Source organism: Cinclus cinclus, chromosome 2 (assembly GCF_963662255.1).
Source record: "Cinclus cinclus chromosome 2, bCinCin1.1, whole genome shotgun sequence".
NCBI classification, from domain to species: Eukaryota; Metazoa; Chordata; class Aves; order Passeriformes; family Cinclidae; genus Cinclus; species Cinclus cinclus.
This window is the reverse complement of record NC_085047.1, coordinates 17,586,585-17,596,941: the sequence shown is the minus strand read 5'-3', so window position 1 is coordinate 17,596,941 and position 10,357 is coordinate 17,586,585.

Genomic DNA, 10,357 nt, shown 5'->3' with positions numbered 1-10,357 from the left:
AGACAATAATTTGAACGGTGATTGCGAACACAAGGCTTTTGCTTTTTTTCCCCGTGCTATGCTGCTCCTCCCCCACTCCAATGAGTATGAGTAGGCTGGACTTGTGCAAGAAGTAAGGAGACCCAATTAGACATCTGACCTGAATTGAGCAAAGAGATGTTCCATGTTGTACAATGTCATGCTCAGCAATAAAACCTGGAGTAGAGGAAGAAGATGATGAGGGTGTTTTTTTCCTTTCATGTTGGCTATTGCTTGCAGACTTCTCTTGTGGGAAATAGTGAGTCATTGCCTTTGCATCATTTAGTTCTCATAGGATTGTTTTCCCCCTTCTGTCACTTACTCAAATGTCTTTATCTTAACTCCTCAGTTTTCTTACATTTTCTCCTCCTGTTCTCTCCCCTGTCCAGGGGTGCATGTGGATGCTTGACTGCTGGCAGGACTCTACCTACAGCAGGTTATTTCTGTTGTATTACCTGGTTATTTCTGAAGCCCTCTGATCACTGAGATATGTCTGGCTGCCAGCTCATTTGTGAAGACAGGTCCCAAGTTCAACCACTCTGTCTGTGGAAAGAGAAATAAGCAATTACTAGGACAACAATCACCATGAACTGGTCAATCCTTTTTCCATCACATGTGAGAATGCAGAAGTGAGAACAAAAGTAATTTTTAATAATTTAGGACTCAGGGTACAAAGCTCAGGAATCTGATCTAATGGAATTGTATTACTATTGACGCAGAGAATGAGAATTTCCTTGATAAGGAATGAGCGATTCTTGTCCCTTTCACTACTCATCACTGTTCTCAGTTTTCAGCATCTGTTGAAACTGTCTGGACTGACTTTTGCTCCAAACTCTTCACTCTCTCTGGCGTTTTGTAGAAGTAGCTCTGTAGTTCCTGCTTGGGTTGGCGAAGAATTGAGTGTCACCAGTGTGCTGGACAAATGGCACAACTCAACAGTCACATCATGCCTCTCTTGCATAGATATCAAACTGCTTCACGAAACATGGCAAGAATTATTAACCTTGCCTTGATAGACAGAAAACCCAAGGCACAGAGTTAAGTGATTTTCCCAGGGTGCTGTCTTTGTGCACATGCTGTTGGCACATCGGTGAATAGGCTCTAAGCGCACCCTAAATTCTGGTTTAGCATCCCCCTGTTGACAGTATTAAGATCTAACTAATCATAACCAATTCCCCTGGGTGCTCCCACACGTCATTATGGAAAGCTCAGGATGTACCCCCTGGATGCTGGTGCTCCTGAGGCATGCACAGCTGCTTGTCGTGTCCCTTTCAATCTGCCTGTGAAGGAAAGGAAGCAACCGCTGTGTGTGACCCCATTCATTCCAGCCAGCTTGCACAAATGGATGATTGCAGTCGGGTACTTTGGAGGTGATATAAAAGCACATTAATCTGTAACAGAGACCACTAAAAGATGTGCTGTAATCATCACAGCTACCTAACCTCTGTCCTGCGTGAGCTGATTAAAATGTTTGAACACAGCACTCATTGTGATCAATGTCATTCTGTTCATCAGATCAGTGGGAATGAAGAATAAAATCCCATTTACTGAACAACAAATATTGGCTGTGTTTCCAAAACAGGCCAACGGCTTATTGAAAAGAATATTGATTGAGCCAAGAAAACATCGAGCAGTTATAAAAGGTAAATCATATTCTCATTCAAGCCTGCCTTCAGTGCCAGGAATTAAAATTCTCCCATCTCCTGAGGATGGAAGATACATTTTCATAATGTTCTGTAAGCTTCCAATGCTTAGCATCTGTACTGAATGGTGGAATTATTCTTTGTAAATGATTTAGCTGAGATACATGGTGCTTTCTGCACCAAGTGTATAAATTACGCACAAACAAGCTGTGATTTCATGAATGTTTCTCATTTGCAGTTGTTTAACAAAGAGATGAGCAAGCCAGTATTAAGCCCACAAGGTACTTTTGAAGTGGTTAGAATAAATATTTGGCTTTCATGATTGAACAACATATGCCTGGTCCCTCAAATCAGATGAAATTCCAGTGATTCCTCAGCTAGAAAAGATTGGTTTCATTACAAGGATATGTCTATGTCTTAATTAGAAAACTGCTCATAAACATTTACAGTGGGCTGAGAGAGCTACTATATGCAAGGAGTGAAAGGCCGTGTTCAGAATGGCACAAGTGCTGTGGCAGTGTCTAGTTATTTGAGGCTCTGTGGGGTTAGAGGTCAGAAGAAGTGTTTGCCAGGAGAAAATAGGAAATTGTTTTTCTGGGCTCTGGTTGTGAAGACTTTACTTTTCTAAGCTAAGCTCACTGCTGTGGAGAACAAAATTAAAACAGAGCTGTGTCTGAGCTACTATTTCCCTTCCCCTTTCAATCCTCTGCTTCTCTTACATCTGTGACAATCTTTATGGAAGTCAAGTGTTGCTTGTTCTGTCCTGCAAAGGGAGATGTGAATGTAGCCAGGGCAGTGATATCTCAGCGGCTTCCTAATAACCAAGACTGCAGCATTAGCAAGGAAGGTGGGGTTACACAGGGCATGGACACCTACTCTACACACCCAGAAGTCCTCAAACATGCTGCTGTGTTCTCAGGTATTTTTGTATAGCAGGTACATGGCTAAGTCAGAGTTATGTGGTACGTACACCTATGTGATGTAAAATTTACTTATATCCTACCAAAAAAAGAGCTGTGAATCATTCCCCTTTTGCAAAACTTGTAGGAATTCATGGCTACAGAGTCAGTGGGTAGCATAGCTTTACAGCTGTGTCCTGATTGTCTCGGTACTCTGGCTCCTGATGACTGTGAAATTTAAAATGAGGAGTTAAACCTTGTCTATGCTCATAGGTTTCAATTTTCTTTGACCTGTCACTTCTGAGATGCAAAGGACAGTTGCATTGGTATGTGGAGTTCTGAATTTCTGTCCTTCCTCTTTCTGTCCCCACCCTTCAGTGAGATCTCTTCAAGGAAGTGGAAGGAAATTTCATACATGAAGAATACTTTAAAACTAAGATAGTGCCTGTGTCAAGGTGGCTGAAAAATTGAGGTGCAAAAAAAAAGTAAAAATTGAAAGGGATAAAAGACCTAGCAGCAAGTGCTAGGTAGAAAATAAAAACGTGTGATGCATTGGTAGGGGTAGCTTGGGTGCAGGTAGATACAATTAGGAGCAAGGTCAAGAGGAACAGGGAAAACCTTGAAAATCTTGAACCATCAACAGATGCACACAGTGTGGATGCATGAAGGCTCTTTTCCTAAAGCAAGAAGGAACAGCATGAGAAAAAAAACAATAAGCAACAGAAAGCCAATGAGAAGATGTAAACTAATCCTTATGGTGTGTCTGGGAAGGAAACAGTCAAAGTAGCAAGTTCAAAGCACAGGGCTCTGCAGCGTGTGGTGCCCTGGCGAACCTTGCCTACATTCACTTATCCTGCCCTGCCTCTCACACTCATGGATTCTTAGTACAGTATCCCTAGCTCCAGCTGTACACCCTCTACGCAAGCCAGTACAGTGCTTCCCAATGGAGCCTGTGCTTGGAAGTGCCCCATTTGAGGACATGTTCCCAGTCTACAGTGTCATACATTGTCCTTCATTATCATCCAGCACCCTAGTGCCTATTGTGTAACTCTGAGCTGCACGTGTGTTTATTGTGCTGTTTTGACAAGGTGAATGTTGTGCTCCCTATAAATTAACCCAGTATGCTCAGTTAAAGACCAGTTTGCTTTTTGGCACAATTCAATCAAATAATTCAGAAAGAAAACAAAAGTATTGCTTTTTCTGCCTTACTCTTATGATGCATGAGGTTAACGTTTATTTGCTTAGACATTCCTCTGTGATTAGAGGATGTCTGGTAGACCTATACTGTGAAGTGGGAGGTAAGATCGTCTCAGTAAGGAGATGGGTGCTGGGAGGGAGCAAAGGAGCTGCTAGTGAAGGGGTTGTACCATTTGCTTATGTGTTTTAAAGGATTACATGGATTAGCAGCGTGTGGAGAAACAACAGCCAATCAGGAATAATTTGCAGATATATAGTAGGATTATTTATAGAGAGGAAATTAGAACTGGATTTATACAATTCACTGTATCTGGTCCCCATATTACTATGGAGGTTGTAGTGATACTGAGAATGAGTGATCAGTGAAATCTCCTTTAAGAAAAATTTTGCTTATTTGGGCTCCTCCATCTCTGTGCTCTTTTCAGTATCACAGAAACATGTGGAGATAGATTTGTAGCCAAATACTAATCTCACAAACTCCACAGACGTTAACTAACACCATCTGTGGCAGTTTTTACTGCAAATTACCACAACATGTGAAATTCTTCTCAGTGATTAGTAGAGTTTTGTCATGGGAATAGTGTCACAAGACCTTGCTCCGTGGCTCTCATTTCCAGATATCTCTGTTTTAGATATATAGGAAAGGGTGCTTGATTATATCTCTTCAGTAAAAAGGAAGATTCTTCTTCTCAGTGTGCCTTGAATGTTAATGCAAAGCAGAAATGAAAGAAATTAAACCAAGAAGCATGAGTAGCACATATGTAAGTAGAAAGTTTTCTCCATCGCAAAGCTACTCCCCAGATGCCAAAAAGCCATTTTTATCTGTCCCCTCCTGCTTGTTCCCAGGGTCTGTTTTCCTCTCTCTTGATCTTGCAGTAGCACTTTGGACAAGTAGAAGAAAGCAGAAAGGATTTGGAGAGGGAAAAGCCCCACCTCAGCAACAAGCAGACTGAATCAATGAGAACAGGAAAAAAGACACAAACAATCAGTGAGTTCAGAAGAGAGACACCAAGATAATTAAAGGGATGGATACCATCTTCTAGGGGAAAGGCTGAGAAAATTGGGATTGTTCAGCCTAGAGAAGAGATGTCTTTGAGCTGACTTAATTGCAGCCTTCCACTACCCAAAAGGTGCCTACAAGAAAGATGGGGAGACATTTTATGAGGGCAGATAGTGACAGGACAAGGGGGAGTGACTTCAAACTGGAAGAGGGCAGGTTTAGATTAGGAAGAATTTTTTTTTTTCTGTGAGAGTGATGAGACTTTGGAACATGTTGTCCAGAGAAGCTCTGAATGCCCCATCCCTGGAAGTGTTCAAGGGTAGGTTGGGTGGGGCTATGTGCAGCCTGGTCTGGTGGGAGGTGACCCTGCCCATGGCAGAGGGGCTATAACTAGATGATCTTTGAGGTCCCTTCCAATCCAAGCTATTCTGTGACTGTGATTCTGTGATTTGTTGGACTGTTACCCTCTAAGTTTTATACTTGCAGGACAGTAATTTCTTACACCTCCATCCTCCTTTTGTCTGTTTTAACACCATTGATTAGCACTTCCCTTTAGTCCTGGCAATTGCTTCTTGCCTATTGTGCACATTTGGCTTCTCTCCAAAGGTGTGGCAGCATGTGGCACTTTTCTAGAGAGGAGGCTGTGAAGGTGACAGCAGACCACATCCCGAGTCTGAGTGGGCACAACTGTGCTTTCTACAACAATCAAAACTGCCAGAAAATAGAAAATTAAGATTTATAATTGTGTTTTCCAGAGGCATTTAGGTAGACAGAACACGTGAGCTTCTGTGAGCTTCCCTTTTTGGGGAGCAAGACTATGCATTTATTTTGCTTGATTTTTTTTATAATTAAGCTTCTGAAGATGGTGGGTCTCATGTGCTGATCTATCACAAGAACTTCCTCTTTCCACTGATGATCTAAGAAAAAGCAGTTCCTAACTTGGATACTTGGTAATCTCACCATTTTAGATAATGAAAAAAATGACTGATCCTTAAAATGCTTGGAATTTTTTGTGTGTTTTTTGTGTACTTTTTCATGACATAGAAAATGACTAAATTATAATATTTTCCCCTAGAAGCTGATTGCTAACTGACATAGCCATTAGAGGCTGAGCTGGTGATCTGGATATGAAAGGGAAGACAGACCTAATTAGAAAATAAACAAGGACAAGGGAAAAAAAGATTATCTTTTGATATGAGCACCCTTAGTATAATAAGAACAATGAAAACATGTTTAATTGCAAATGTTCAACTTTTTCTTCTGTTAACAGCTTTTTAAAAAATGAGCTTTTAATCTGAGGGGATTTGAAATCCTCCAGGATAGAAGCAGTTTGTCAAATATTTGTAATTTAAATAAAAAGAGAAGAAGTGCAAACTCTTCCAATATTGTCCAGAACCACTAAAGCTAAGTGCTGGAGGTATGCTGCAAGTGTAAAAAAAAAAAAAAAAAAGAAAAGAAAGAAAAAACCCACCTAAGTTTTATTCCTTTGGGAGTGAAGATGGTGGAGGCATGTGAATGGATGGTAAGCATGAAAAGCTGTCCCTGAAGACTGATGGGAGTTTAGTCTCTTTTGATACCCTCAAAACTGTGTCAACCCTTTGCGTGATTATTTCACTGTTTTTAAAAGGAAAATTATCATGATTCTAATGCATCACCTGTTTTTTTTTTTTTTTAATTTCAAAATACTTCTTTAATTGCTTCCTTACACCCTTCAACAGTAGCCCACAGAAATACATAAAAGGTTAATAAGTGCTGCACAAAAGGTTCATAAGAGTCTGAATAAATCAAGAATTTGATGTATTCTTTAGATGTTGGTGAAAAAATTCTGTTCTGGTTTGCAGTTGAAGGAGTCATTGACTTATGTGGGGCCACAAATGGACTACAAGCTCATATTCATTTATCATTCTGAGTGTACTGTGAGTTTTCCAGGAAAGGTGAAATTTAAAACAACTGTAATAGCTATGTATATATAAGTGACTAGACGGCTCATGGGAAAGGAGAATAAAATGCTAACCATTTTTTCCTTATGTCAGGTGAGTGTGAGACACTCAGCTGCCAATTGCCATTCAGACGGCACTTGTGAGGAAGAATTTACTGTGTTTCCTAAATAAATAGCAGTTTTCCAAAGCATGGAAAATTCTCCATGTCAACACATTGGTTGCTACCTTACTAACTTGCACAGCTAATGAAAATAATCTAGAAAGGAACAATGAAAAGTGCCTTTGTTTTATTGAGCTGTTGAACATTCTCAGTGAAGAAACAGAAGACATCTTGGGTGGTTAGTTCCCTTGGTGTTGGAGGAATCAGGTGCAGTGCCAGTGCAGAAGAGACTGCTGGACAGATTATCACTGTTTCAAATTCTTCATTTGCTAATCTGATTTCTTCTGAATGCTATAAAATTTCAGAAGACTAGTTTAGTTTGTATCTTTGCGTGGGAGATGATAAAGAGATGGCAGGCTAATGGGTCTGACCTCTTTTGAGCTGTACCTTCATTGCATTGTTGGAAAAGTTCTTTGGTTCTATTAGGGCCGCAAGTAAAGCCAAATTTCAGACAGACCCTCAGATTAAGTACCATATATTTTTGTTTTTGTTGTACACTTGTTGTCAGGTAATGTATGAGGTGCAGAACATATGCATGCCTCTCCATAACTTCAGTCTCTTCTTTCTTTTCCTCTTTTCCATGCTTTGACATTTAGATTTACCTTTAGAATATGTCCCTTAGGGACAGAGATTGCCACATCATGATACTCCTTTGATGAGGCCTGATCTTTGCAACCTCCTTTCCCTTTTAAGGTTTATTCCCCTGCTTCTTTTCCTTTATGATTTTTGGGTGTCCTGTGGCTCCATCCAGTTGTCCCTGCCAGCATCCCCAGTATTCTGCACAGGACATGAGTTTGGGTAGACAGTGCAGCTTGAAATGAGACAAAAAATTCAGGCCTTAATTTCAAACTGGAGCCGGATGATTTAGCAACTCAAAAGTTATTGTTTCAATACATTGTTGTTTTTAAGCACAGTAAAAACTGCTTAGGGAGGTGTCTTGAATTTTCTTACAGGTTGTGGACTTCCCATCCTTGGGGGCGTTCAAGACTAGGCTGGATGAGGTTCTGAGTAAACCGGTCTAGTGGAAGCTTCCCTGCCCATGGCAGGCATTTGGAGCTAGGCGATCTTTAATGTCCCTTTCAACCCAAACACTTCTATGATTCTACTGCAGAGGAGGTGGAAATAAAAATTAAGTAGTGATACAGTAAGGTCTTTAGAATAACTGAGTTACCTTTGGTGGCTGACTCTTCTGTCACATGGCTGCTGTAGGGCAAAAATCAGTGCAGGCCTAAGCATAAGATGTCACTTTTCAGGTCGATCCATTTAGTCGAAAGATAATCCATGTAACTGGAGTCCAACTCCTGTCCCTGCACAGCACTATCCCCAAGAGTCACACCCTGTGCCTGAGAGCATTGCCCAAACACTTCTTGAGTTCTTGGTGCTGTGACCGCTTCCTTGGGGAGCCTGCTTCAGTGCTTGACCACCCTCTGGGTGAAGAACATTTTCTCTCTTGTGCAGGGCTTCTAAGCAAAAGCACCATGTGTGCTCAAGCAGCCCTCAGGTTCATTAATCAGGTCAGCAATGCCCTAAACCATTCCAGTGTTTGCTAAGGTGTGTACATAACATGCACTAACACTGGGCTTCCTTTCTTCTGCTGCTATCCATTCAAATAGCAGTAGGCATTCTGAAAGTCAGGTCAGCTGACACCATACCTTTGTGACTACAGATCGCCTCCAGAATGATGAGTTGCACCTTCATCTTTCAGAACAAGATTTTGGGAGGAGGGGTCACACTTGACAGGTTTTCCATGTGTCACCTGATTTTACTGATACACTTGATGAGTAGCTGATAAGTTTAGATAGAAGTTATGGCCATAATGCATTTATCTCAAGCAGCTGTTATGAAATTGCATTTAAATAGTCAAAAGAAATGTATGTTTAACAACTTACAAAAAATATTTAGGTAGAATCTTATCTGTAGCTGTAAACATGTGGAGTTGCTGTAGACAAATAATTTTTGAAACTATATGCCACAGTGTTTACACTGAACAACACAAATACTTGCATCTTAATTTCACAGGTTTCTGCTAAATGATTTTGTTAGTGTAGGAAATGTGCATTTCAGCTACACCTTCCTAAATTAGTCTAACGAAATACAACCAAGAATTTCCTTACATACATTGTTTTATAATGCAACACAGAACTCTCCCAGAACTGGTAATTCACTTCATATGATCACAGTTACGCAGAAAAATTAGGCAAATTTAAATGGAAATATTAGTTTTAAAATGCACTTATAAAAAAAAAAGTCAGTGTATATAAATAGTAGTTATTTTTCCAAGTCTATCACTTCATTAGTTTAAAACCAAAAATCCCAAATACAGCTGTTTCCATACACTCTAGATACTTAGATTGAGCCATTTTATTTTAAATATTGTAAAGCCAGTTCTGAAGGACACCACCCTCATAGGCTTTAAATACAAAAGCATCAGACTAAGAACAGTGACTTTTTGAAGTCTGAGTGTGAGAAAACTGACAGTGACATATTTATGTATCAAAGATGAATAAATACAAGAACTTAAAATTCAAAGCACCAGCAATCTCGTACATAATTTTATTTTTATTTTTTTTTATTAAGGATATAAAAGATTCAAATGTCAGAACTATAATGTCAGAACTGTTTATAATGTCAAGTGATACATGTTGCATATTCTTTGTATATTCCATTGATCAAACAGACCTGGGATAATAATTGCAGATGATGGAGTACATTTCATGTGCAAATGGACATGAATTTGAAGTGAATTTGGAAGAAAAAACTCCTTCATATTGAAGTATTAGTAACTGCTTTGTTCAACCTGCATCAATCCTTGCATTAATTATTTTGCCTAATTCTGATGTTTCTAACAGTAATTAGTATTAGTGTGATGCCTGCAGGGCATTATCAGGCAATTATTATATAATAAAGTAATTTGATAAAACTTGTTACAGACTTAAGAGAGAATCAGTCCTAATAGAACCAGAAAGAACTACAGTTTTCCCTTTGCACACATTTCATGCCACTCCATTTCAGCTCGTAGAATTAGTTTTGTTATTTTCAGAGTAAGGTTGTGCTTTGAGCCTGCATTCCTAAAAAAATGAAGAATATGTGATCACGCCATCTGCAAATGCCTTCCCTGCAGTCTTGGCTACCACCTTCAGAGGCAATTGCAAGCCAGTTTGACCGGAGGTAGAAATCTCAAAAAAACTCAGTTGCTAAAATCTTTCACCCAGGTATTTGGACAGGGAAAAGATACCTAAATTAGTTAGGGAAAGGCTGTCTGTTTTGCAGAAGTACAAGTTACCTTATACCTCTTACCTTTTGTCTCCTGCAGCCACGACAAAGAGCCCAGTAAAACAATTTTTTGCAAAGGAGGACATACAAGTCAAACAACACAAATGTCTGGGAGTGCTTACAAAATGATTTGGGTTTTGCTATTCTTTGAACTTCTAATTTTGCTTTACAAAGACAACAAAATTTAATTCCAACACCTTTATAAATGGTTAATTTGAAAGAACAGT